The sequence below is a fragment of the Heterocephalus glaber genome, unplaced genomic scaffold (assembly GCF_053883595.1).
Source record: "Heterocephalus glaber isolate CG9 unplaced genomic scaffold, H.glaber_assembly_v1.0 deba00000122, whole genome shotgun sequence".
Taxonomy (NCBI): Eukaryota; Metazoa; Chordata; class Mammalia; order Rodentia; family Bathyergidae; genus Heterocephalus; species Heterocephalus glaber.
This window is the reverse complement of record NW_028258138.1, coordinates 80,332,111-80,357,181: the sequence shown is the minus strand read 5'-3', so window position 1 is coordinate 80,357,181 and position 25,071 is coordinate 80,332,111. Positions and strand designations below refer to the sequence as shown.

Genomic DNA, 25,071 nt, shown 5'->3' with positions numbered 1-25,071 from the left:
TCATACTCCGCTCTCACTCATGCATCTTCTGCCTGTCATGATTAAGGCCTGGACAGTGTTAGGAAGCTGTGCAGTCTCTCTGCAGAGCTGTCGGTCACCCATGGGCTCAGGCTGCCCAGTGCTCATCTCTGCAGGCTGCCTCCGAAGCTCCTCCATCATCCGGAGCAGGGCCACCTGCTCCACCTCCAAGGCCAGTGTGGCCTGCTTCAGCTTGCTCTCACTGGTCAGGAGCTTCTCTACCATAGCTTCAAGGCTCTGGATCTTACCATGTGCCACCTGCAATTGTTCAAGAAGGTCAAGGTTCTGTTTGCGTAAGCTGCTGTTGGTTTTCTCTAATTTATCCGTTCTTTGGTTGTCACTGACCAGACGGGAACCAATAAGTTCTTCTTGAAGGACACAGTACTCAACTTCATAAGCTTGTAACTGTTTAGCAATGTCCATCTCAAACACCTGACTGATGGTCTTCTGCATCTGCACCAGACCCAGGCTGGGTAGTGTGTTTTTTATGAAGTCCACTGTGGTTTCTAGGTTTTCATGCTACAGAATCAAAGGCTTATGGTTTCCCAAAAGACTTAGAGCCACTTTCAATATGACCTCTGACCCCTGAAGAAAGATCATATCAAAGACTCTGGCTCCAAATCCCAGCGGGAACTGAGGGGTGAAGACGGTGAGAAACCCTGGGGCAGGTGGAGGCTGGGCCCAGCCTCGTGCTCCTCCAGGTGGCCACAGAGGCCTCTGCGGTGGTTGGGAAGGAGCCGTGAGAGTTGGCACATCTGGATCTGTAAAATAATTATATCTGGCTGATACTGTTTCTGTAGTCCCATGTCAAACATCAGAAACTTGAGCATTTTAAGCGCCTCTTCCTCACTCATATGAAGTAGCAGGATGCCCGCCACAAAGCTGAGACCTTCGCAGTGGCCTACTTCCTGGTTGAGGAGTGAGTAGGCCTCCAGAATGTTGTAAAGGGGCAGCTGTCCTGCTCTGAGCTGGGCAGAGAGGTGTGGATGAGTAGGAAACGTTCGCCCCAGGTTGATGAGAATTGTGTGCTGCTGGGAGGTGAGCTGTTCTAAGAGTTCTTTGTAGGGCACATCCTTCGGCTGCTGCTTACTGGGAAATGGGTGTGTCAGGTGGAACTGCTCAGCCAGAAATTGCCAGATTTCACCCTGGTGATGACGTGGCATACCTTGCCCAACAGCTGAGTGCATTTTTTCCATATCAAACAATTTTTGATCTTCCGGGAGTGCTAAGCATCTTTTCCCACACTGTAGTTACTTCTTTAAGACAAGGAGTGATTTCTCCATAATCAAGTTTCAGGTGCTTGTTCAGCAAATCATTCTCCAGGGCTGCACCTGCAGCTTCCACGATGTCCTCTTCTCCTCTCCTCGGCCCATCTTCACACTCAGGCTCCAGAGAAGACCCAGGGGGAGCTCTCCTCTCTCTGAATACTCTTCTATTGGCCGGCAGAGGACTGGCCTTCTGTGGGGTGGCCACACGCAGGAGGGTCTGCTGCCACCACACGTGCCGCTGGGTCTTCACAGGGGTCTCCCCACGTCTCCCAGGTGGTCTGCTTTGGATTCAAAAGCCCTTTTTGCATTCATAAAGTCAGAGGTGTTATTCTCATGTACAGGAGCCAGAAATTTTAGAAAATTTGGCACAGAGGAGGAAGAATGAAGTTTTTCCGCAGGGCATTACGGTATAAGATGCTCTTGGGCACAGCATTCCCACTTTGCTCTCCACTGGAATTATGTTATAGATATTTAAAAAGGTTTGGCAAAGACACAGAGGGGTCAAGATGGGCGGGGGGAGCTGAAGGCTGCCTTGAGCAGTGCTCAGACTGGCCCGCACACGGATGGTCCAAGTTCTGTTCGTGAGGTGTCTCCGTGCTCACCAAGTGACACCTCATAAATCTAGGAGCATTGGTTGGTAATTCACTGTCAGTATTCTCTGCTGTAATCTGGGGTGTCTGCTTTATCTCTCCAATATGGATGTGTTCTTTTTGCTTTTCTTCATATAAACATCTCAGAAAAGAAATAATCAATTTGTTCTCTTGCTGCTCATTTCTTGGTCTCAATTTCTGCACCTCCTCACAAATAGTTGCCTGCTCCTGATTAGTCAGTGTCGTCAGGTGTGTCTGGAGTTCTAATTTGGTTTTGGAAAAATTCATTCCCTCTGTCCTCTCGCGGAACTTGTGGAGACCCTGCAAGGGGCAGGCCTCACACAGCTGGGCTGGTGCCTTCGCCCTCTGCTGCACCGTGGCCGCCATGAAAGCCTGTTTCACGGTCATCGTGATTTTGTCAACCAGAGCTTCATTTGTGCACTGGAACATGGAGCAGACAAAATGAAAGCCGCCACCGCCTGAAGACTCCTGGCAGATAAACCCAAAGTGGTCCATGTGTCTGATGCCCTGAGAGGAAAAGGATATCTCCTTAAAACTTTTCTCCAATGCTGTTTTTTTGGTGTCAGGACTGATGAGGTAAACTTCAGATTGGCCAGAGGTGAAGAGCGCAGTTCGATTTTCCTCAGTGTCTGTGGGCTGCATGGTATAGTGCCCGCTGATCAGGTGGTTCTCGATGCCATTCTCCTTGAAGGAGCTGAAGAAACTGCAGCTCCGCAGGTTGCCATCCTGGAACTCCCTCCTGTAGGCCAGTGAGCACAGCCCGGGGTGCGACAAGGACTTGCGCATGGCCCGGTGCCTTGGGGCTCGAGGGGAAGGGACCCCTGGGGCGGGGGCACGGGACCCTTCAAGGGCGGCTCGTGTCCACCCTCAGGCTGCAGCTGGTGTGGTTGCACTGTCGATCAGGGCCGGCGGCCTTCTTGTGCTCCACCATCACTCAGCCACAGAAGAGGACCTCGAACTTCTTGGCAAAGGTGTCATCGAACTCAGACGGGCAGCGCAGCTCCTCCTGGAGGGTGATCTTCCCAGCCTGGTGCATGGAGCTGATGATCTCAGGCACCTTGGCCACCCAGCCGAACACTGGAGACCTCGCGGGCCGGGTGGCGGCTCCTCGCCCGCCAACTCCCACTCACTCCCGCCACCAGCCCATGGGAGGCCTAAAATATTCTAAATATTGTTGCACAACAGTGTGCATGTCATTAATGACACTGTCCTGTAATTTAAAGTTATTAAGGTAAATCTGTGTTATGTGCTGCTTCTCAATGCATTGGAAAGGCAGCGAGTGAGAGAAGAGGCATAAGCCATGTCCGTAGCCCCATGGGCAAGCCGTGTAGCCACTCGTTGACCCTTAACCATCTCCACAGCTATGGATTACACGGCCAGGCCCTGTCCACCTGCCAACTCTGAATCAGCTCTGCACTTTGTTTCACCTTGGCTGGGACAACAAAGGCATCATGCAGCCAATCAGCATGATCTTGGAAGAGGCCAATGCCTGGAAAGGAAAGGGTTTCCAGAGTCACCCTCCCACGGTGACAGAGTGAGAGCCAGCCATCGCATACAACCTTGGAGAGGGTGGGAGGTGGACGTAGACCCCCTGAGAAGCTGAAACTCAAGCCAGGAAGAAAACAGTAAGAAACAGTAAGAAACCAGGCCTTTTGAGTGTGGCTTTCAGAGGTGTCTGGGTCTGAAAGTGCTGGCGTTAAGTCCAACAGTCTGCTTGGACCCTGGCCTGTGGCTTACATCCACCAGAGACTAATGATCTGATTGCTTTCTACCGACATGAGCAAGGACATACCTTGGCTTGGACAGTTAACACAGTCTGTGGTGTACTGACAGAGGGGTCTCAGGATTGGGGGCACATCACAACCTACAGGCCAGAAAGGTAGGCAGAGAAAATCATGGCTGGTTGGGTGCCAAGACTGCAGACTCTGGAAACCACCTACTCAAAAGTACAGAAGATTTGTTTAAATTCAATGTCTTTCTTTTTCCTTCATTAGTATTTTTATTTTCTCTTTTTTCCCCTCTGCTTACCTTTTTCTTTTAGTTTTCTTTTATTTTTCTCTGTTTTTTCTTTTTCTTGTTTTCTTGTTTCTGCTACTTTTATCTAATACGATTAATTTCCTTTTACTTCTCAATAAGATCTCTATCTCACTTTTCTTTCCTCATTCTCATTTCCCATTTACTAATTTTTCAAAATTTACTTTTTTCATTCTCCATTCCCTACCTTCCTCTATCTTGACTAGTATAACCATTAAGTTTAATGAATCTGTAGATAGTTAACTCTGTGCTGTTACTGTCTAATGCTTTTCTGTTGCTAATGGGGGTATAGTTGTTCCAGTTGGTAGATATTTATGGGATGTGAATACTTTGTTTGCCTTAGTGTTTATACATACAAAAGGCAAGGGGAGCTGAAGTGCAAGAAGTCTGTGGGAAAGTACCTGTCAATGGCCATCCCACCCTGAGCATGCCTAATCTTGTCTGTGGAAAACAACCTTCCCACGTGTGCTTCACATGGAACTGAGAACTATGGAATGTGAAAGGAATGTGAAGGATGGAGCTGAAGCTTCCTAGTTGAGCTGGAACAGCTTTCCAACGAGAACAGTCATAGTGGTATGAAAGAGCAAAGGATATTTGGGAACCTACAGGCAGTTTAGCAAAGCTAGAGTGCAGACCATTTTGGAGAGTGGAGAGAAGAGGCAGGACCACGTCAGAAGAGGTCTTGGGCTATGACAAGGAGTCTGAACTTGTCCTGGAGGCCATAGTTTCCCAAAAAGCCCCTGTTATGGTTTAGATCTAAAATGTCTCATGAAAGTTTCATGTTCAGAGGTGGGCCTTTTGGAAGATGTTTGGATCATAGGGATGCTACACATAGCAGGGGATAAGTCCACTGGTGAGTTCACAGTTGAATGTGCTCTTAGGAGCTGAATCCTTGTGAAAGACAGGTCACTGGGGTGTGAACTAGAAGGATGTATCCTTTTCCCTGACTTCTTCCTTCTCTCTTTGGTTCCTAGTTGCCATGGATTGAGCAGCTGTTTTCCACCAGGCCCTTCAACCATGCTATTTCTGCCTTAGAGTCAACTGACCATGGACTGAACCCTCAAACTGTGAGCCTAAGTAAACTTTTTCTCCCTTAAACTGCAAGTGTTAGGTATTTTGTTCCAACAATGAAAAAATGACTAATACAGAAAATTTGTTCGAGAGAAGTAGGATCATTGCTGTTACTATACTTGACCATGAATTTCCAAAGACTTTGGAGCCAGTTTATGGGAAGAGTTTGGACAAGTTCAGAGATGCAGGCTAGAGAATCTCTAGAATGTTGTAAACAGAGGTTGATGGGAGATTCTGGTGGGACCTCAGAAGACCAGAATATTTATAAGAATGTAGACAGTAAGGGTCAGGCTCATGAGGGTTCAGATGGGAATGAGGGCTCTTTGGAACCTGGACTAGAGACCATGAATGTTTCATTCTGAAAAAGAATTTGTCTACATTTTGTCCGTGTCCTAAGACCTTCTATGAGACTGAATTTAAAGGTGGTAGGCTAATCTGGCAGAAGAAATGTCAAGGCAGCCCTATGTTCCACTTGAAACATGGATACTGCTGGCTGCTAGATCTATAGTGAGGATCAGGAGCAAAAAGCAGAGCTTAATGATGTGAAAAATGTGCAACTTGGCCAGGAAGGGAGCAAGCAAAGTTGGGCCCCAAGGAGAATGTGGCTGCTGACAAGGTCAGGGGCGTTCAAAGGAAGCCCAGACTTGGCCATGTAGCTCAGGGCAGAGGGCCTGGGTTCAGTCCCTAATAATGTGCATGCACACGTGCACACGCACACACGCACACATGCACATGCACACTCACACATGCACACACACATGCGCGCGCGCACACTCACACACACAAGTACTTTGCACTGAGACAATTGAAAGCGTGACTTGAGGGCTTCTTAGGAATTGGTCAGACTCTACTCATCTCAGGTTCAAGGCAGTAAGAGTAAACTCTTTTGAAAGACATTGTTTTAAGAGAAGAATCCCGAAGCACCCTGCTCATCCAGGGGCACCTATGGAAGATTATCCCCAAGTCTAGCTATCCATGCGCTCAGAGACTGCTGCAGCCATTGCTCAAGCTGGTGGCTGACCTTCACATCATTCATGTAGTGTTGTGTTTTGGGTTTTTTTCACATGTAGCGTAGAAGAGTTTTGGGGTCAGGCAGACTTCCATTTGGATTTCAAAGGAAGGCCTGGGAGATCAGGCAAGGAGCCCCCAATGAATGAGTGACGCATGAAGCTGTGAGACTGACGTTGAGGGTACAGTGGAGACCCCAGGAAGGTGAAATGTCTGCTGAAGAAAGCTGCAGGCAGTGAGTGGAGCCAGCCCAAGAGAGAGGCCTTGTGGGCTGCAACAAGCAAGGTCATAGGGGTTAGGCTGCCTAAGGACCCTGGAGTTCATAGCTCACCACAATTGGGCCAGGGTGCTGGACATTGAACTACAGGATTTAATGTTTGTCCTGCTGGGTTTTGGTCTTGCTCTGGCTCACTTCCTTTCTAACACCCTATTCCTCTTTTTAGAAATGGGAACGTTTACCCTGTGCTATTGTATGTTCGAAATATTCAACTTTTTTTTAGACAGGGACTTACAGCTAAGAGTTTGCCTTGAGCCTGAGAGGAGACTTTGGAGACTTTTCAGTACTGTTGGAGCTATTAGGGCTTTGGTAACTCTTAGAGATGGACTAAATGCATTTTGCATAATGACACGGACATGAGTCTTTTGGTGGAATGTTGTATCTTAGATCTAAGATATCCCCCAAAAGTCTCGTGTGCAGAGGTGTTCAGAGATGGAGCCTTGGAAGATGACTGGATCACTGGGTGCTATGCTTATCGGTGAATTAATCCATTGATGAATTCATAGCTCCCATGCTGGTTAGTGGGGCCGGTTGGAGGAGGTGAGTCACCGGGGTGTGACTAGGAAGGGTGTTCTTGTTCTCAACTCGCTGCTGCCATCCCCCACTCCTGCTTTCTGGCTGCTATGGCTTGAGCAGCTTTCTTCTGCCATGCTCTCCACTTTGCCCTTTCTTCCTGGAAATCACCTGACCATGGACTGAACCCTCTACTCCTTTGAGTTTTGGGTCTTGGGTATTTTGTCCCAGTGATGGATGGGAAAGTGACTGATATAGCCACCCTTTGGAATGGCTGTCTATGGTGCAGCCTTTGCTCTGTGCTCTGTGCCATGAGCTCTGGCAATTCCATCTCAGTCATTGCTCAGAACTGGGTGAGCAAGGAAGGACTGTTCTCACTCTACAGATGAGCAGAAACTCAGCTCGGTTAAGTAGCTTGTACATGGAGAAGCAGGACCAAGACAAAGGCAAGATTCTCCCCAATTCTGACTCATGTCCTTGACCTCAGAACTCCCTCAGAGTGTCCTACAAAAAGAAGAAGAAACAGAAGTGTGACAGCTGGAGGGAGACAGATGGGGCTACTAACAGATTCTAACAAGGTCATACTTATTAACTGAGAGTCATGCACTCTGAATGGCACTTCCCTAGTTCCTGGCAGCACACTTCCATTCTCCTGTCCTAGCGTATCCAGCTTGCTACCCTTCTGCTTTTCGAGACCAATAATCTATAGCAACTGACTGAGCTGGGAGGTGTGAGAGGTGAGAAAGAGACAGATGTAATCCCTACTTCTTGGTTATTTCCATTGCATTTGCTGCAATGGAGTCGCACTGAGGCATGGGCAGCCCAGATATTTCTGCAGTTTGCAGGAAAAGACCTAGGGGTATTGATTGCAGCTGAGCCAACAGTATGTGTGGTTGTTGCTGCTATCCTGTGCTATGTTCATAGATTTAGATTCCAGGACAAGGAGAGTTTGGTCTCACGTATGCTGTCCTGGTTACACTAGGTCTAGCATAGGAAACATATCCCTAAATTCCACATTTTAAGAGACAAAAACACCCTGGAACACAGGCAGAAACTCAGAGTATAAAATGTTTGGAAATTGAAATACTAACACCAGCAATAGCGATAGCTAAAGCATCATCAGAGGAGGGCATGGGCTTGGAGATGGTAAGAAACTCTCCCAAGGTCAAACAGCCAGTAACGATAACGCAGAATTCAAACATGAGCTCGTCAGACCCATGCTTCATCACTTCCTGTGTGTTTTCTTTTCCTTAACCACACAGACAGTGGCTCTGTTTTTGGGCCTCGAGTTGTCTTTGCTGGTGTCCACAGGTCTCTCGGACACAGAATTTAGTGCATTTATTTCAGGGTTTGTAACAGTGCATTTAGGAAATAAGCCACATATGTACACAAGTGAAATATGGCAGTGGGATGCCTTGGCATGACTGCTGGGATCCAGACAGTAACCATCTTTCCTTGCCAGCAATGGTCTTCTCTTCCCATAAGAGCTTGTTTCCGGTTCTGTGTGCTGTAACTTATGGGGAAGAAAGAAGAAAAAAGGAAGCATAAAGCCTGATGGTGCTGAGCAGCACAGCGAGGCTCTGCAAAGTGAGACCAATGGGGACAAGAGGAAAAAGTGTTTAGGCCAAAGCAGTGAAAGTAGTGGAAGGAATTCACAGGGACAGCAAGGGAGCCATGGGCCCGGGAGGTCTCTCTCTTCCTCCCCACCCTACTGCAGGGCTCCTGACCTGGAAGAGGTGCGTGTTCCCAGTTGTGCTGTTTGGTGGAGGAGAAAAGGGAAAGTGATGGTGAGGGAAGAGCACTGTGTGCTGCAGTGCTGGCCCAGCACCTCCCTGCTTCGGCGCAGCCACCCAGGCTCTGTGAGAGCTCGGTGTCTCTGCTGCGCCTGCACCAAGTGTTTATGGCCGCCTTTGGGAGCAGCACTCTCTTAACACCGTAAACAGCACCAAGCAAAGGGCTTCATGCAGCATACAGGGCTTACCAGGGTTTTGAGAGGAGGAACAAAATACTTTTCTCTGCCTCTGCCCAGTACTGAAGACTGGACCCAGGGCCTTCACACGGAGCCACATCCCCAGCCCTTTTATTAATTTTTATTTTGAGACGGGGTCTCACCAAGTTGTTAAGTGGCCCAGGTTAGCTCAAACTGGCAGTCCTCCCGCCTCAGCCTCCCGGAGTTTGCCCCTCACCCAGTTCACCCAAAGCTCTTTGTTCTTGATGAATGGTGCTGATGAACTCCTCCAACTTGACCAGCACTTAAAGCCCAAGCTCCCTGCCATGGGAAATGTTGATGATGAACATGGACAGATAGTTTGGCAACTTCTGGCCAGGATTTACTGAGGTAGGCTTTATGGACCATCATCTTCCTGATTAATTCCTTAAAAACATCTATAAACTGGTAAATATTTAGTATCTCCCATGTTTGTTTGTTTGTTTGGTACCAGGGATTGAACTCGGGTCCTTATGCTATGAGGCAGTTGGCGGAACCACTGAGCTAAATCCCCAGCCCAGAATCTCCCATGTTAATAGCAGCACAAGTCATAAAAGCTAAATCGTGGAGGGAGTCTATACACCCATTAATAGATGAATGGATGAAGAAAATTTGGTATTTACCTACAGTGAAATACTACTCTGCTATAAAAAAGGATAAACTTGAGTCATTTGTAGAAAAGTGGATGCACCTTGAGACCATAATGTTAAGTGAAATAAATCAGACTCACAACTTAAATATCACATGGTTTCTGTTATATGAGAAACCCAAATATAAACAAAGAGCAAAATAAAAGGTAGATAATAGGAAGTAGGGAGATGGATCTTTCTTAAGGGGGAAGGGGGTCAGAGATGGGGGCTAAGAAAAGGTGACAAAAGTAGCAACCAAGATGTGTCCTGTACCTATGCCAACCCCGCCCGAGGCGTGTACAGATCACGCCCTGCGGACGGGACCAGCAAGTGGTCACAGTAGTAGTGGAAGAAGACACGGGAGGCCAACACAGTGTCAGTGCAGAGGCGAGGGTGCTCTGCGTGGTTCTGCATCCCAGCTGCTTGAGGAGTGAGTGTGGTGTCCTGTGTGCTTCCTGTGACCATGCTGTACCTGTCTCCAGTTTCCCACCAAATGCAGGACTTCCGCGTCTTCATCCTGTCGAGAACAGCAGTACGCCTTTGCGTCAGTCTTAGGTTTCAGACCAGCTACTGTAGCTTTCCAAGGCATTCTGTGAATTCCCAAGAGTAGAGCAAAACCTCAAATTTATATTAAACCCATGTCTTACTCACTAAGTTATTTCTGCCTATTTTTTCAATCTAGTAGCAATTCAAGTCTTAAACTACATTGGCAAAAAAAAAGTGCTTTTCATACCTACTCAACTCCACTTGGTTTTTAACTAATGACGCACACGAAGGCATCTTTCCAAACTCAGGAGTGACAGTCGCCGTGCGTGGTAAGGGTCCAGTTTAGGTTCAAATCAAATTTCTGTCACTTACTTAGTTTTGCCTTGGCCGAGTTGCTCAGTCCCCTCTGCGGTGTGGGTGATAACAGTACGTACAGCGTAGAGTCGTTGTGAAGGTTAAATGAGCGACACACATACACGACGCGGCCACTGCACACAGTGGCTGATAGACACAGGCCTGCTGCGTCTGCACACATGCTGTGTCAGGGAGCCCGTGCCCGGTTACAGCTCAGGCTTTGTTTCCAGTGGATATAAGGAGGATTCCAGGTTTTAAAAGGTCAGAAGGCTGGGCACAGTGGCACATAATCCCAGCACTCCAGGAGGCTCCAAACTCAAACCCAGCCTGGACGGCTCAGTGACTTAGTGAGACCCGGTCTAAGAATGAAAAATTTATTTTCAGGCTGGGGGTGCAGCTCAGTGGGAAGGCCCTGGGTCCAACCCCAGCACTGCCAGTAGTCAGTCAGAAACCCCCACACTCCTGTGTCCTGGCTTCTATGAACTGCTGTGGTCCAGCATAGGCACTGAATCCCAAGTGTACAGCGAACCAGAATCCAGCTGGGCCTTCACTGTCATCACAGACCCACCTACAGAGTGCCCGAGCACATTTCCAGAGAGCTGCGTTGTGTCTCTTGTCACCTTGGAGTCCAACAATTTACGAGTTTGTTCTAAAATAAATTTTTAGACATTTGAAGTAACAATGGCCTTGCATAAGAGCCTGTCGGGGTGGTGGTGAGCAGCTTGTAGACTCAGTTTCATCAGGCTTGCTTTCTGCGTGCTGCTGTGGGAGGCCCACGTGTGATTCTGGGAGCTGCTGAGAACTGCTGCATGACACCACTCACTCATCCCATGCCATTCTGAGTCCAGCATCTGTGCTTGTGCACGACTGGGGCAGAGGTCCACACTGCCACCCAGGCACAGAGGGTAGGTGGGATTTCTGCCAACCACTTCTGGAAGTGAGTTTGTCACCTCTGCCTGCTTCCTGTGGCTAGAACTCATCCTGGGGCCTTGTGGGATCTGCCCTGGTCTGGTTCAGAAGAATCGCAGAGGCTCCTGATGCGTGTGGAGGTGAAGGCTCCCTGTCTGTGTGGAGACCTGCTGCTGTCCCAGAGCTGTTTCTCTTGGCGAAGCCAGGACAGGACTCGATGCTCGGGGCTGGCCCCTCAGAGCTGGTGTGTGGCTCTGCGCGCAGCATCTGCTTGGCACGCACAAGTCCCAGGCTCCATCCCCAGCACTGAAGGAAAATGAGTGATCCCTTAGGATTATAAGGATTAAATAACATTTGTTAGAACCAAGAACATAAGGGGCATTTAAAAATATTCATTATTATAACTAAGACATTTTCAAGTCACGGGGCAAATGCTACTCAGGGAAAATATTCTTGCGTTTTCTTTTATTTGCTCCTTTTGTAACCAGTTTCCTAGTACCATCCTCCTCTGTGCCTTCTGCCTAGGTGAATAGCAATGGTGTCCTGTCTGTGAGTCTGATTTACTTCTCTGTTTAGGAGATGATGTCTTGCTGTGCTGCCTTGAACTCCTGGACCTAAGTGATCCTCCTGGCCCAGCTTTCTGACGGGCTGGGACTGCAAGTGTGGGCCACTGCTCCCAGCCTTATTTACTTTTTAATGCAACAGCAGAATGATCCCAGAAAGCAAAGCAAAACCGACAATGCCTTAATAATCTAGCTAAAGAATTCTGAGCCACTTCCTGTCCATCTGTGCTTGTCCTGTGGGCCAGCCAAGGCTGTGAAAGGGCTCTGCACAAAGATCTGAGCCCCCGGAGACCGGCTGGGAAGCTCATTCCCCAACTGCCTCTGCCCTCGAGTTACACACCCCTCCCACAGGCCAGAGGTATTTACCCTCCTGACACCCCAAGAGCCCCACCTTAAAACAACTGAAAAGTCTCTGATGCACTTCACTAACTTGAATTTCTGGGGGATCTTAGCAAAGGACTCTACAGACAGCCGCGTCTACAGATACACCGCACTCTCTCCTGGGAGGGTCTGGGTCACTTTGTCCAGAGGGGCTGGAGTGCTTGTTGCTCTTAGCTGGTCTGTGCAGTACCAGGGCTTGAATTCAGGGCTGTACTGTTGAGATGCAACCCCGGACTTTTGTCTTGAAACAGCTCTTGCTAAGTTACCCACTCTGGCCTACATTACGATCCTCCTGCATCAGCCTCCTAAACAGCTGGGATTACAGGTGTGTGGCCCACACCTGGCTGTCCAGAGCTATTTCCAGAGAGTCTGGGACTTTTCTGTTTTTTTAATGACAATTAATTGAGACATTTAATAGACAGTGCAAATCATAACTTCATCTTTCCAATGAGTTGTGCATCAGTTATCATAACGGCAACAAGGACCTTACAGCTGTGTTGAAAAACCGCATAGCTGGGATTTAACAATCTTGCCTGCTCTCATGAGAACACGGCCATTTAAAAAATTTCTTTCTTTCTTTTTTAATGGTAGCCAAGTTTTGTTAAAAGTAGGAAAAGAAACAGGCTCTGCAGAGCCTTTTGGGCCAAGTAAAAGTAGGAAAACCGTGAGGGCGGCCCCATGACAGAGCAAACCCAGTGGCAAAACAGCATGGAGCAACCTTTCTGTGTCACCCACTCCTCAGGCCAACACTAGGTCCAGGCCATCCTAGCAGAAACCTGACAGAGTTCTCCTGAGAAGGCCACGGAGAACGCGCCCATTTTAATCAGTGCCACAGGCTCCATAAGGTGGGGCTGGGGCGAAGAGGGATGGAGCCGTAACACAGGACCAAACCACAGCTCTCAAGGAGCCCGACGCCTGCACCCTTATATACAAGGGAAAGCCCAAGGCTTTGAAGAACCGCTCTCTGCCAGCACCAGAGAAGTCTCACAGATGTAGGACGAGTCGACTGACTTAGGACAGAAGCTACATTTTCAGGCCCTTTAACTGCAGGCGGTCAGCCCTTTCCATGGAGGTTTCAGCAGTGGCATTGGGATAGTCCGGAAGCTCGGTGGATTTGCAAACAGTTGATTTTGTAGAAATTCAACGTGATCAACAGCAGGATTCTCCCTCCTGCCCTACCCCACCAGGTGCAGAGCACGGTGTTCCTCCAATGCCTTTGGCCGGTGTCTTCCTCCGTCCTCTTCTTGGTGTGTTTGGGTGGTCGGCTGCGGAGGGAGCACTTGCCAGAGGAACTGTTAGGAGCAGGTTCACTGATCTCCAGCACATTCTCGTGCAGCGCCTGCTGTTCTGGTTCTGATTCTGTCGTGAGCTCGTCCTGGTCACTCCTCTCCGAACCCTCCTGGTGTGGACCTGGCTGCAGAACTCTCGGCAGGCGCTTGCTGGTCGGCAGGTCCTGCATGAACTCCTCAGCCTCATCCATGTCTGTGCTTCTTGAGTGGCCACCGTGGCCGTGGTGGTGCCGGCGTGTTCTTGAGGCCTTGGTGTGGGTGTTGGCGGGGACTCTGCGCCTCCTTGAAGCTCATTGTGTGTGTCTTCGTGTGCTCGAGGACCCCTTGCTATTTCTGGCGTCTGACTTCTTAGCAGCAGCCAGTTCCTGCTCTGTCTTCTCCTCTGGGGCCTCCCGTCCCCTGCTTAGCATCTCCTCTGTGTCCTGCAGACTCTGACGGCCTCCGGGGATCAGGGCATCCTTGCCCGCAACGCACTGCAGCCCCAGCTTTCCAGACACCAGTGTGGTTTCCACGCTCTTCCACCTCCACTGCTCCACTAGGCCAGGAATTTTCAAACCAAATAATTCCAAAGACTTTAAACACTCCTTTCTTTCCCTTCTCTCTCTCCCTTTACAGTTTGTGTTAAGTATAAAGCAGAGCCCAGGTGGCAATTCAGCACCGACCTGGTCTCTTCAGCTGCATCACAGGTCCATTAGACACATTTCCCACATCGCAAAGGTCACCCATCTTCAGCCTCTCAAAGTTCCTCTGATTCCCTGATGGCTTCCTCCAAGGCCACTGGGTGGCCACAGCCAGCCTTCTCTGACCTGTTCGGAATCCCCCGTGCTGCCCTTGAGTAGCACTTCTCCTTTCTCCTGCTGCCTGGCTCCACATTTCTTGAGTGTTTTCAGGTTTTATTTGGGCAGTGGCAATCATCCAGACCTCACTGCTGCAGCCCCTTCGTGTCCTACACAGTCAGAAGCATTTTCAGTCACAGGTCCTGTGAGCATGCATTTTCTGTGGCTGCTGTGACACAAACGTGGTGGCATAAGGCCACTCAGAAGGTGACCTTGCTCTGTGCTCAGGAGCCTGATGGCCCCTGGGCTGTGCTCAGTACTGAGCTGCATTCCTTCTTGGGCTCCAGGGCCATGTCCTGGGCAGTTCTCTGCCACTGTCCCTGGACCTGTCCTCATCCTCAAGCCCCAAGCCCTCATGTGCACCCTGCTCCTGGCCCAGGTAAGAATCTTTGGAATCGCTCGGGCCACCTGGCTGTCCAGGGTCCTCAGCAGACCAGCAGTCTGAGTCTCAGCTCTGGGATAACAACTGGGACGTGTTGGAGAGGAGCCACCAGTGCCCACCACCGTAGGGCACCAGGGGTGAGCAGGGCCTGCTCCTGCAGGACACACTGCCCGGATGCTGCCTGCCCAGTGCCCCGGGGACAAGGCCATGGGCCCCGCTCTGCCCTGTGGGCTCAGGCTAGGCTGACCAGTCCCACAGCTCCCCAGCAAGGGTCCTGTCCAGGGTACCCTGGCTTGGGGAGCCCCTGCGGGCCAGTCAGAGAAGACTTGACCTGTCCCTGCCCCACTGCCTGCGTGTGGCTCTCTCTGCCTCTCCTGCCGCCTGCCACCCTTCCTGTCCTGTGGATGGCAGCTGCTCCCTCTGTCCGCGGCTCAGCTTGCCTTTCCCCGAGCCAAGCGCAGGGGAACAGGGCTGCACCGGACTTAGCTTGATTTCCTAACGCCCAGGACCATGTGGCCAAGTTGAGTTGAACAAGGACAGAGTTTGAAGACCAGAACTTGGAGGCAAGCCCTGCTCTTCCAAGGGCAGCTCCAGGACCAGCCGGGGAGTCTGGAAGTGAGTAACTGTGTGGGAGGCAATTCAGGGCTGAGGACGATGCCTCCGGTCTCTCAATTGTCCTGTTGCTCAGATGACGTTGAGACTCATAGCCACAACACACACCTTGTCCAGATTGTTCATCCACTGAGACCCCTCAACCACAGAACTAGCCTTGGGCCTCCCCCCCGGTTTGCCCTCTTGGTGACACTCACAGTGAGGAGTGTGGCCTTTCTTGGGCCATCTACTCTTCTCTCCTGGCACTGTCCTGTGCCCCAGAGAGACTGGTGACGATTTCTCCGAAGACAGGATTTATCCAGACCCCTGAAATGTAAGTCCTCAGCCTCCTGTGCTCCCTCCTGTGCATGTCTCTCACCTGGACTCTCCAGAGACATCTGTGTTAGTGAAAATCACTGCAGCACCTGAGTTATGAAGACGGTTTCAAATTGGACAGCTCCAAAGCTGGCGTGGGAGGAGAGAATGCCTGTAATTCCAGCACACTGGGAGGCTGAAGCAGGAGGATTGCAAGTCTGAGACCACCCTGGGCAACTTAGTGACTTAGCAAGACCCTGTCTCAAAGTCAAAACAAAACAAAACACAACACAAAACCCTCAAACTAAAACTAAAGAAGGACTGGAGGAGATATATCTAGTGTGAAAGCCCTGGGTTCAACCTACAGTATTGCAAAAAATAAAAGAAAATAAATTAGCTTAAATTTCTTATAGTACCCAAGGAGATTTCTGGGTAATACATGAATTGGAAGGAAAGAACCTGCCGGTTTCTGGCCCAGAGATGACCTTTCAAAGACGTATTTGTTGGCTGTGAGTGACCCAAGTTAGAGCCATCCAGCACCATCTCTGCAGGGCTAAGTTGACCTTAGGTAACAAGGGCTTGAGGTCAGTGGGGTCAAGGTTGGTCCAGGAGAACTCTGCCTTTTGTGGAGACCTTTTAAAGGGGGGACCTCTCTGTCCCCGTCTGTCCTTTCTGGTCTTACCCAGCCGGCTGGGCTGTCTTCTGGAAACCACTGTGATTTGCAGTTTGACTCAGGCTGACCTCCCTGCCCAGGGTCACAGGGCAGCTGGATGCTGCCAAGGCCTCCTGATCGGGAGGGTGGCTGGGCCAAAAGGCTGGGCACGGACGTCTGGGAGCCCGTCCAGTGGGGTTCATGTGCCCCTCCTTGGCTCCCTGTGTGTGCGCCTCTGACCACCTATGCCACTCAGACTTTTGGGACGAGTTTTTCCTCTCATCCCCAAAATGAGTTTTGAGCCACGTGCTATGCTCTAGTGCCAAATCTTGATCGTTTAGCTAGAATGCCTATGCTTTTGGTAAAGTTCAAATGGGCCATTTTGCTTTCTACAACATCTGCGTCTCTAGGAAGGAGGGTGCTGGCTTGCTGTTCTTGCAAACCACTGGCCTCGTCCAAGGCGGAGCAAGGGCTTGGAGGCCTGGCTCCCAGGAGTCACCCTCTGCTTTGGCCCCAGACTATTTGAGGGGTTCAGTGAGAGCTCCTGCCCCTCGTCCCGGAAAGTCTCTGTGTGGGCTGGGGCTGGTTCCCCCGGACGACATCGGTGTGGCTCCTGTGGGGGTCTCTGCTGGGCCTTGGAGCTCTGTGCAGGGTTTCTTATGAACACCCTCTTCCCCCAGGTTTGTGCTGCATCTGCACGGACACCTTTAAACAGGAATACAGTGGCACGGGGATGCTTCCTCAGCAGACTCCATCAGCCACAGGTAAGGAAGCAGCGGCCCTGGTGTCAGGCTTCCTTCATCTGCCTTCCCCTCTCCTCCCCGTGGTGTCTGCAGGCTGTGGTCTTGGTCCCTGCTGCAGGGGCTGCAGCTCCCTGGAGAGCCCGGCCTTGCCCTGCAGGAGCCTCAAGCAGGCCATGCTGCTCTGGCCACCAGATGCTGGCGAGGAGAACATGACCAGGGAAGGGGTGGGCATGACTTGCTGGGGAGCACGGCCACGGGGTCCAGTGCATGTGCTAGAGAGGCAGAGTGTGTGAAGGGAGTGCACACGTGTGCTTGGGGTGCTGGGGATCAAACCCAGGGTCTCATGCACACTCTCAAGGGCTCTACCACAGAGCTGCATTTCTAACCCTATTTATTTTATTTTGAAACAGGATTGCCCAGGCTTTCCAATCCACCTTCCTCAGCCTCCCAGAGTGTTGGGATTCCTTGTCAATGTGCCTGGCCTCCACAAAACGTGTGTACGAGTGACACTGTCACGGGAGCAGTGCAGACGAGCACACCACGCAGAGGCATAGAGAGGAGGCCACAGTCTGGTGGGACAGGAAGCCAACCACACAGCCCCAGCCTGGAAATGATGCCACCCAAAGTCTGTAGGGAACAGTGAGGAGAGCTGCTCTGACATGACGCTGTGGCCCTGGGGGAGGCAGCATCTTAGCTTGGTTTGGAGCGTGGATCTGAGTCCGGGTAGAGGTTGGGGAATATTCCAGAGAGCAAAGAGAAAGCAGCTTGAATCAATCGCAGAGGAGGCAGCACATGGGGGAAGCAGCAAGCTCTTCAGTTTTAGCTTGCAAGTCATTTTGAGGAAGAGAAATGTGAAAGAATATCTACATGGAGGCAGGAAAAAAGTTACAGACAAAAGCCGAGTGCTTATGCACCTGTAACTCCAGCTCTCAGGAGACTGAGGCAGGAGGATTGCAAGTTCAGGCCAGAGTGGGCTACTCTGAGATCCTGTTGCAAAACACAAAACAAGACAAATCAACGTAAACAAAAACCAGAACAAGACAAAAGTTGAAGACAAGATCACTTTGGAGGCTCAGTTTAAAGTGACTCTTGTTAAGAAAATAATGAAAGAAGATGGTATAAAGCATTCTGCCAGGGTAAGGGTTGGGAACGGAAATAAAGCTCTCACATGGGCAGCACCTTGTATTTGAAATCGGTGTAAGGATGAAGAAGACAATGCTGAGCTGGCTCCCTGGCAGTTACTTACTTACTTTGCAGCCCTGGAGATTGAACCCAGCGTGTTCACACTGAGCTCCATCCCCAGCCTTTAAACTTTTTTATTTTGAGGCAGAGTCTTGCTGAGTTGCCCAGGCTGGGCCTGAACGCTCGGTCCTTCTGCCTCGGCCTCCCAGAATGCTGGGATGACAAGCGTTCAGCACGTATTCCACTTATTTTTCATTTTTAAATGATGCCCGTCACTGTTCTCATAGTCACATACAGCCTAGGTCTGCAACAGCAGGAGCTGAAAAGCGCTTGACCATGCGACAGGTGGTGGGAGCGTCGGAGTGGGCAGAGCGGGCTGTGGGCGCTGGCCTCAGCCCGGCGTCTGAGCTCGGCCAGCAGCCGGAGATGCTGTTCCCCGCGGTGCCCCTCCACGCAAGCCTCAGGCGCCCTGCACTCAGTGAGCGGCCACAGAATACTGAGCGGAACAACGTGGCACATTCTGAGCGCTCGGGGCACTTCAGTTTTATCTGTGGAGATTCACTTTCGGGGAAGCGCCCCGCGTCTCGAAGGCTGGCAGGAAGTGAGCCTGCAGCCGGGCTCTGACTCCCCGAGGGCGCAGGGAGGCCCAGCAGGCTCTGGGGACCCTTTGCCGCTTAGTGTCTTCCGCGCCTCTGCTCCCTGGCGTTGTGCATCCTCCCACTCCAGCGCGGTGCCACTGCTCAGCTCCAGCCTCCCCTGGCCGGGCCACTCCGCGTCTCCTGGGGGCACAAGTGTCCTCCGCTCCAGCCTCCCCCAAGCCACCCCCTGTGTCCCCGCTGTGCTCCCGGCCGGCTGGCGGACACCTCCTGTTGGCCCAAGGGCGGGAAACAGGTTCCCCGTGTGCCGAGGCCCCGAGCCGGGACTCCTGAGCACCTGGAGCCTCCTCCTCCCTCTGGTCCGGCTCCCTCCTGAGGGGCGGCGGCGGGGTGTCTTAGGTATTTCAGCTCCAAAGGCTTTGGTAGCTGGGGCTCTCCGGAGAGAGGAGAGCGCTGGAAATGCAGACCCGGGATCAAAACACCAGCAGTGACAGCCAGCCTGGGAGCGCGGAGGAAACCCAGCAAGTCTTCAGCGCAAAGCCCCACCTTGTTGCCCTGGGCGAAGACAGGAAATCTGCGGTTGAATGGAGGGCCGTGTGCCGTGGGGCTCCCGCCTTGGCCTCTTCCCTGAGCGGCTCGGGGGCATGCGGCTTCAGGGCCCAGCACCCACCCGGCCCGGCCCGGCCCGGTGAGGCGCTCTGCCTCCTCTTCCCCAGCCGGCAAGCTCAGCCTAAAGAGCCAACGCCTGTCCACCTGCAGTCCCAGGTGCTCTGGAAGCTGATAGAAGGACTGCATGCAGGTCTGAGAGAAACGTGGGCACTTAGTGAGCCCCGTGTGACACTGAAGACAAAACAAGGTTGACATGTGCCCCCGTGTTCCGTACCCGGGACATTAAAGGGGGTCTTAGGGATCACAGAGGCTCTTAGTGCTTGGATCTGAAATGACCCCCGACGTCTTGAATTTCGAGGTGCGGCAGGTCAGAGGGGTCGCGGCGCTGCCCTCCAGGCATAGCCCAGCTGTCCCGCAGGCTGTGCAGACAGTGTCAGGCTGAGCAGGGAAGGGGGAGTGGACATCGCCCCTGGGCTTCCCCTGCGTCCGTCCACCCAGCCCCACATCGGAGACAACCAGCCTTCACCCCCTCGCAGGCGCAGGCACAGGCCCTGGGAGCAGCATCTGTGTCGGCTGCGCTTTCTCGGCTCCTTCTCTCAGCCCACCCAGTGCAGCGCTGTCAGCTTCCTCTGCCCCAGCTCGTGCCCCGCGGTGCCAGGGCAGCCGGGCCCGATCCCCTCATTGCCCGGCCCGTTCTGTGCGGGGCTCCCCGGGCCCTGCGTCCCCCGCCTGGGCCCCGGCCGGCCGCTGTGTCTCAGTCAGGGCGCAGACGGCACCAGATGACGCATCCCCAGAGTCAGCAATCTTTGGTCCCCTCAGCACCTCGTCCTGGCAGACGACCGTCCTGGAACAGGATCAGGTCAGATTGTATCTAGAGTCACCGCTGTGAATCTGCTTCCTCGAGGCTGCGAGCCCAGGAAAGTGGGGATCCTGCCCTCGCCTGTCCCCAGGGCCCCACAAGCCATCTGTGTCACTGTCACTGAGCCCTGAAGGTAGGTCCGTAAGTCGGTGCTCTCGAGGGTCGAGTCCGCTTGGACAGGAGTTGAGGTCCGGGAGGGTACAACTGCTGGTCCTCGTGTCCCTTCCTTCTCTGGGCTCTGCTCCGGGACCAGGGCTTCTCTGTCCCCTCCTCTGTCACTCTGGTTTGGGGGCAGGGGGTTGCTGTGGCCTCCCCTCTCTGGTGGCTCCAGGAAGTCACTGATGTTCAGTCAGCTCAGCTCTTCTGGAGCAAGGGATCCCTGCCAGAAGGTGGCGCTCTCCACTGTGCCAGGGGCCCGGTGGCTGGGAAAGGACCAGGGCAGTTGTGCCTCTTCTCCCTCAGTCAACACGGCCCTGTCTCTCCCCTTCTTACCTCGTGTTCCAGGAGGGGCCACCGGGGCACTACCGCCAGGACCAGCCTGGGGAGGCGCGAGCATGGGGCTCCCGGGCCACCTGGGTTCCCTCCGGAGGTGTCCAGGTCCAAGCCCCTCAGCAGCACCATCAGACATCCCCATCTGAAAAGCTCTCAGCCCGGGAGAGAAGAAACTGACTTCTAGGAATGCTGCTAAGAAGAGGAACAACACGCCCAGCCTCAAAAACAGGGGAATGAAACAAATACGGTCTTAGAAAGTTATTATTGTCTGCCGCGATTTAGATCCGGAGAGGTGGCCTGGGGAGAACCTGCTGTCCCGAGGATGGGGTGACCAGAGACTTGGGGTGAGGAGGACATGGGGGGGGGTGCTGTGGGCCGGGAACTGGGCCCTGGGGCTCAGGGTGTGGCCTGGCAGCATGGGTCTTCCCCAAGCAGACCCAGCTCTGGTGGGGCACTGGCCCACGTGCTGTCCTCCTGCTCCTGTAACAAGGCCTGACACCCGGCAGCCCAAATGACAGAACTCACTGCCTCGTTCTGATGGGTGGCGGCCCCAAGCCCCCGCTTCCTCCCAGGGAGGAGTCTGTGCTGGCCTCAGCTCTTCCAGGCAGCCTCGGGCCTGGGGACAATTACTGCAGGCTCCGCACTGCCTGTGCGTCACACGGCCAGAGCTCCGACAGCAGTCAGGTGGGTGCGGCCCCACCCAGCTCCAGCATGGCCTCATCTTAATGCAGGACCCCTGTGGCTCCCCGTTTCCAAGTTAGGCCACACCCCAGGTCGCTGCAGGTTAGGACTGCGGGACTTGTGGGCACAGCTGGTGAAGCGTGGCTCCCATGTGTGCGTGGCTCACTGAGGCTCCAAGACATCACCAGCCTAGTGACCCTGGCTGGGGTCTGTGCTGTGTCTCCCGCTCCACACTGAGAAGCTCTGTCCTCTCGTGGGAACGGCCGTGTTGGGTTTGGGGAGCCATGCCCCAAAGACGGGGGGGATGTGGACGGGTACTGTTTTTAAAACAGGGTCAGGAAATAAAAATGACTTGGAAGGGAGGAAACCAGGCTTCGAGGGGGTGCTGGTCTCTGGCGGGACTGTGGCCACCACGTCCAGGGCCTTCTGGCTCCCCTCTGTTGGCACGGGGATCAAACCCAGGCCTCGAGTGTGCCAGGCCAAGTGCTTTCCGCAGGCTGCACCCCGGCACCCAGATTTCTCCCAGTCCCCCACCCTGAGGGCCCCAGGAGTGGGAGAGCTGCAGACAGGAGGCATTGCCAGAGCAGTGAGTGATCCCGGGTCACGCACCATGGGGGAAGGTGGCCTCTGCTCCCTGGAACACACAGCCACCTCCCAGAATGGACTTCGAGGTGTCTTGTTGTAAAGCCTCGACCATCGCTGCTGCATTGCCCTGCAGCCTCCACAACACAGCCAGGCCTGTGCTGTCACCTGGAGCCGTCACCATTGGCACCTGCACCTCACTGGCCACGTAGGTCGGGGGGCAGTGACTCCCCGGGGCGTCCAGCAGACGACAGAAGACTGCACAGTTGGAGCAGGAGGCACAGCCTGTCCCCAGGCCCTGCTCACAGAGGACACAGCAGAGGGGCCTTGGACCCTCCAAGGAGGGGCTGGGACAGGCGGCATCCAGTGTCCAGAAGCTGAGAGAACAGGGCTGGGTGTGGGAATGAGCCCTCGGGCGGCCAGAGGAGCAGCGGGGGTGCTGAGGAAGTGGTTCTGTTTTCACTCTGAGCTTGGCATGGAGAGGGAGGAGGAGCAGGCCGCAGCTGCAGGACCCGGAGGACCAGCAGAGGTCTTCCTAAGGGGAGGCGTGCAGGCACATCTGGAGCACATCTGACCTCAGGCGCTCACTGTCCCCAGATGCGTACCTGTCAGCTGCCATTTGGCAGTGAGGGCTGTGTTCGTGGCACAGGCTGTCGGCTCTGCCTCGTCCTGGTGGATGCACTGGCGTTGGGAATCCAGGCAGGATCGCGCATCACCAGGCTGCTGCCCTGGAAGCCAGCGAGCACCCCATCTCCTGCACCGAGGTCGGGCCACCCAGCCCCTCCGGCTCTCTCTGGAGTGGAGGCCACACCTGCAGCAGCCAGACCCTAATCCTGAGCTCGGCTGTGGGGCATCGAGGGAAACAGACCTGAGGCTTTGCAGTCTCTGGACAGACCTGGGGCAGCGCAACACCACACAGACCTCTGACCTCAAACATGGCCCTGAACACATGCACGCACTCACGTGCATGCACACAAACGCACACGCTTGCTGTCACAAGCCTTTTCTGAGGTCTCAGACAGCACAGTGTGGAGCTTCTGCTCTCATAAACATTAAAAATGGCAAGGCCTGATGGAACCATCTCAGCTTTCTCAGCTGAGAAGCATCACCCTGCAAGTGTTTACAGAACTGTAAGAAAAACCCCATGTTTAGAAAAGCCATCTGCTTGGAGGAAGAGACAACGAGCCAGGAGTGGTGAGAAAAGGCAGGGCAGCCTGGGAGCAGTGGGCCAGGCCCCCAAAGCCCAGACAAGCACACACGGACCCTCAGCCCTCCCTGGCTGTCTTGCAAGCCTCCTGCTCTTCACAGATGCCCTTTCCCCTTTGATCTGCTACTTCTGAGGCCAGGAGAGGAGGCTTCTGCTGCTCTGCGCATTTCGTCTCCCAGGGGCTGGTTCTGCTGGCGGGGGGGCAGAGGAGAGCAGGAGGTGAAGCCAGGTCCTCGGCCAGGTCCTCGAGCTGCATCCCAAAGTCAGCAGTGTGTAGATGAGCAGACTGCCTGCAGGGCTCATTCCCACACCACTGCCCTCGCTGCTCTGGCAGGGCCTCTGCCCCACCCTGTGCCCAACTTCCTGCCCCAAACAGTGGGGCCCTGGGAAGCCAGCACCAGCAGGCCAGTGGCCTGCCCTGACCCAGCCCCACCACTGTCCTGGCCTCATCCTGGCCTCTTGATTCCTTGCTCTCCTCGACCCAGCACCAGGTCCAGGTGGTTGTGCAGTGTTGCACAGGGGAGTGAGGGTTGTAGAAGTTTCTCCCTTGCTCTCTGAACTCTTCCTTTTCAGGGCAGAAGCTTGGGCTCTGACCTCAGGACAGAGTCCCCCCCGTGTGGTTGAGGAGGCCACAAAGGAAGGAACAGACCTGGCCGCTGAGTCACAGCAGCAGGCTCGTACCTGGTGCTGTCCCGGCCCAGGGCTCGGGCTCTAAACGGCCCCGTCCCAGAATGTGTGGACAGCTGACACCTGCAGATAGGGCTCCCTGCCGGGCCCATGGTCGTGGCCTTCCTGGTTGGCCCACGGCAGGTCCTGGAACGTGGGCGTCAGACCTCGCTGCTACTCACAGGCTGAGGTGAATAAAGACCCCCAGGAGGCAGGGAAGCATAAGCCTCCTTGGCTCATGGGCACAGGGCAGGGGCTCTCAGATTAGGACCCCTCTCCTGGGCCTCCGGACAGGACCTGGCAGCATTTGGAGGTGCGGGAGTGGTCGTGGGCACTGTCCTCTCCTCTGCTCTCTGGTCCAGCACCCATCTGTGTCATCCTCTAGGTCTCCCAATGAACTCACAGATTTCTGAGGCACTGACACAACCTTGTCACTGGATGGGGCCAGGGAGGTCCCCAAAGAGGAGATGGCAGGGAGGCTGCAGCTGGAAGCCTCCCATCATAGGACAGGTCAGGTCTGTCGGGATTGGGCAGAGGGCTCAGAAGGCTGGATTCTGAAAGAGCAGGCTCGGGAATGCCCTGGGCCCCAGAGGGAGAAGGCGTATGTGGCCGGGTCGGGGTTCCTGTGGATGTGGGATCCCCAAGAGGGTGACCAGGATGTGTATACTGATATCTGGGGTCCCCTGCCAGGTGAGCTGGTTGAGTACAGCATTTATCCAACTGGTGGATGAAAGTTGCTGTCCCTGCTGCAGTGGCTTCCTGAACACAGGGTGATAGGATTGAGTGCAGCACGTAGGGGCACTCAGCCTGGAGCCCAGGTTACAGGGCCTTGGTCTTCAGGCCTCAGGGATTTTCCCTAGAAGAAAAGACAGCTTGAATAACTTGTGTCCTAAAACTGCAAGTTTTCTAGAAAGTACAATTTTAAAATGTGATCCTCCTTTCTGGTTGTCCGTATTTCTTCCTGCTTCTCCCCTCCCATGTCCTCCTTTGGCTTAGCTCCTTTCTGAGCTCAGGCCTCTGCCACCTGTGTGTGACTTGCCTCCCCAGATGCTCGGGCGTGTCAATCTGGCTGGCCCCAGTTGGGACGGGGGTGAGCACCGCGGTCAGCGCAGCCTGTCCCTGCACACACTGTTAATGCGGACTGGGAAAACAGGTCACCCAGGATCCCACTGTTCTATGGCCTTGTCGTCTTCTATTGGCAGTGGACACAGGGAGCCGGCGGGTGTCTGGTTGCGCGTAGGGGAAGGATGGGAGGGACACGCAGCACCTGTCATTCCCAC

The 25,071-nt window shown here is 53.4% G+C and overlaps 1 long non-coding RNA gene and 1 pseudogene across 1 annotated transcript; one reads left to right on the top strand and one right to left on the bottom strand.

Annotated features, from left to right (window-relative positions):
* LOC101699494 (TBC1 domain family member 1-like) lies at positions 1-3,446 on the bottom strand (annotated as a pseudogene).
* A 344-nt stretch (positions 3,447-3,790) lies between these two features.
* Positions 3,791-24,723, top strand: LOC101713728 (uncharacterized). The gene is made up of 5 exons (XR_015450721.1): positions 3,791-4,504; positions 4,906-4,998; positions 16,855-16,938; positions 17,328-20,296; positions 20,668-24,723. It is a non-coding gene; the product is annotated as an uncharacterized LOC101713728 (long non-coding RNA).
* The last annotated feature ends 348 nt before the right edge of the window (positions 24,724-25,071 follow it).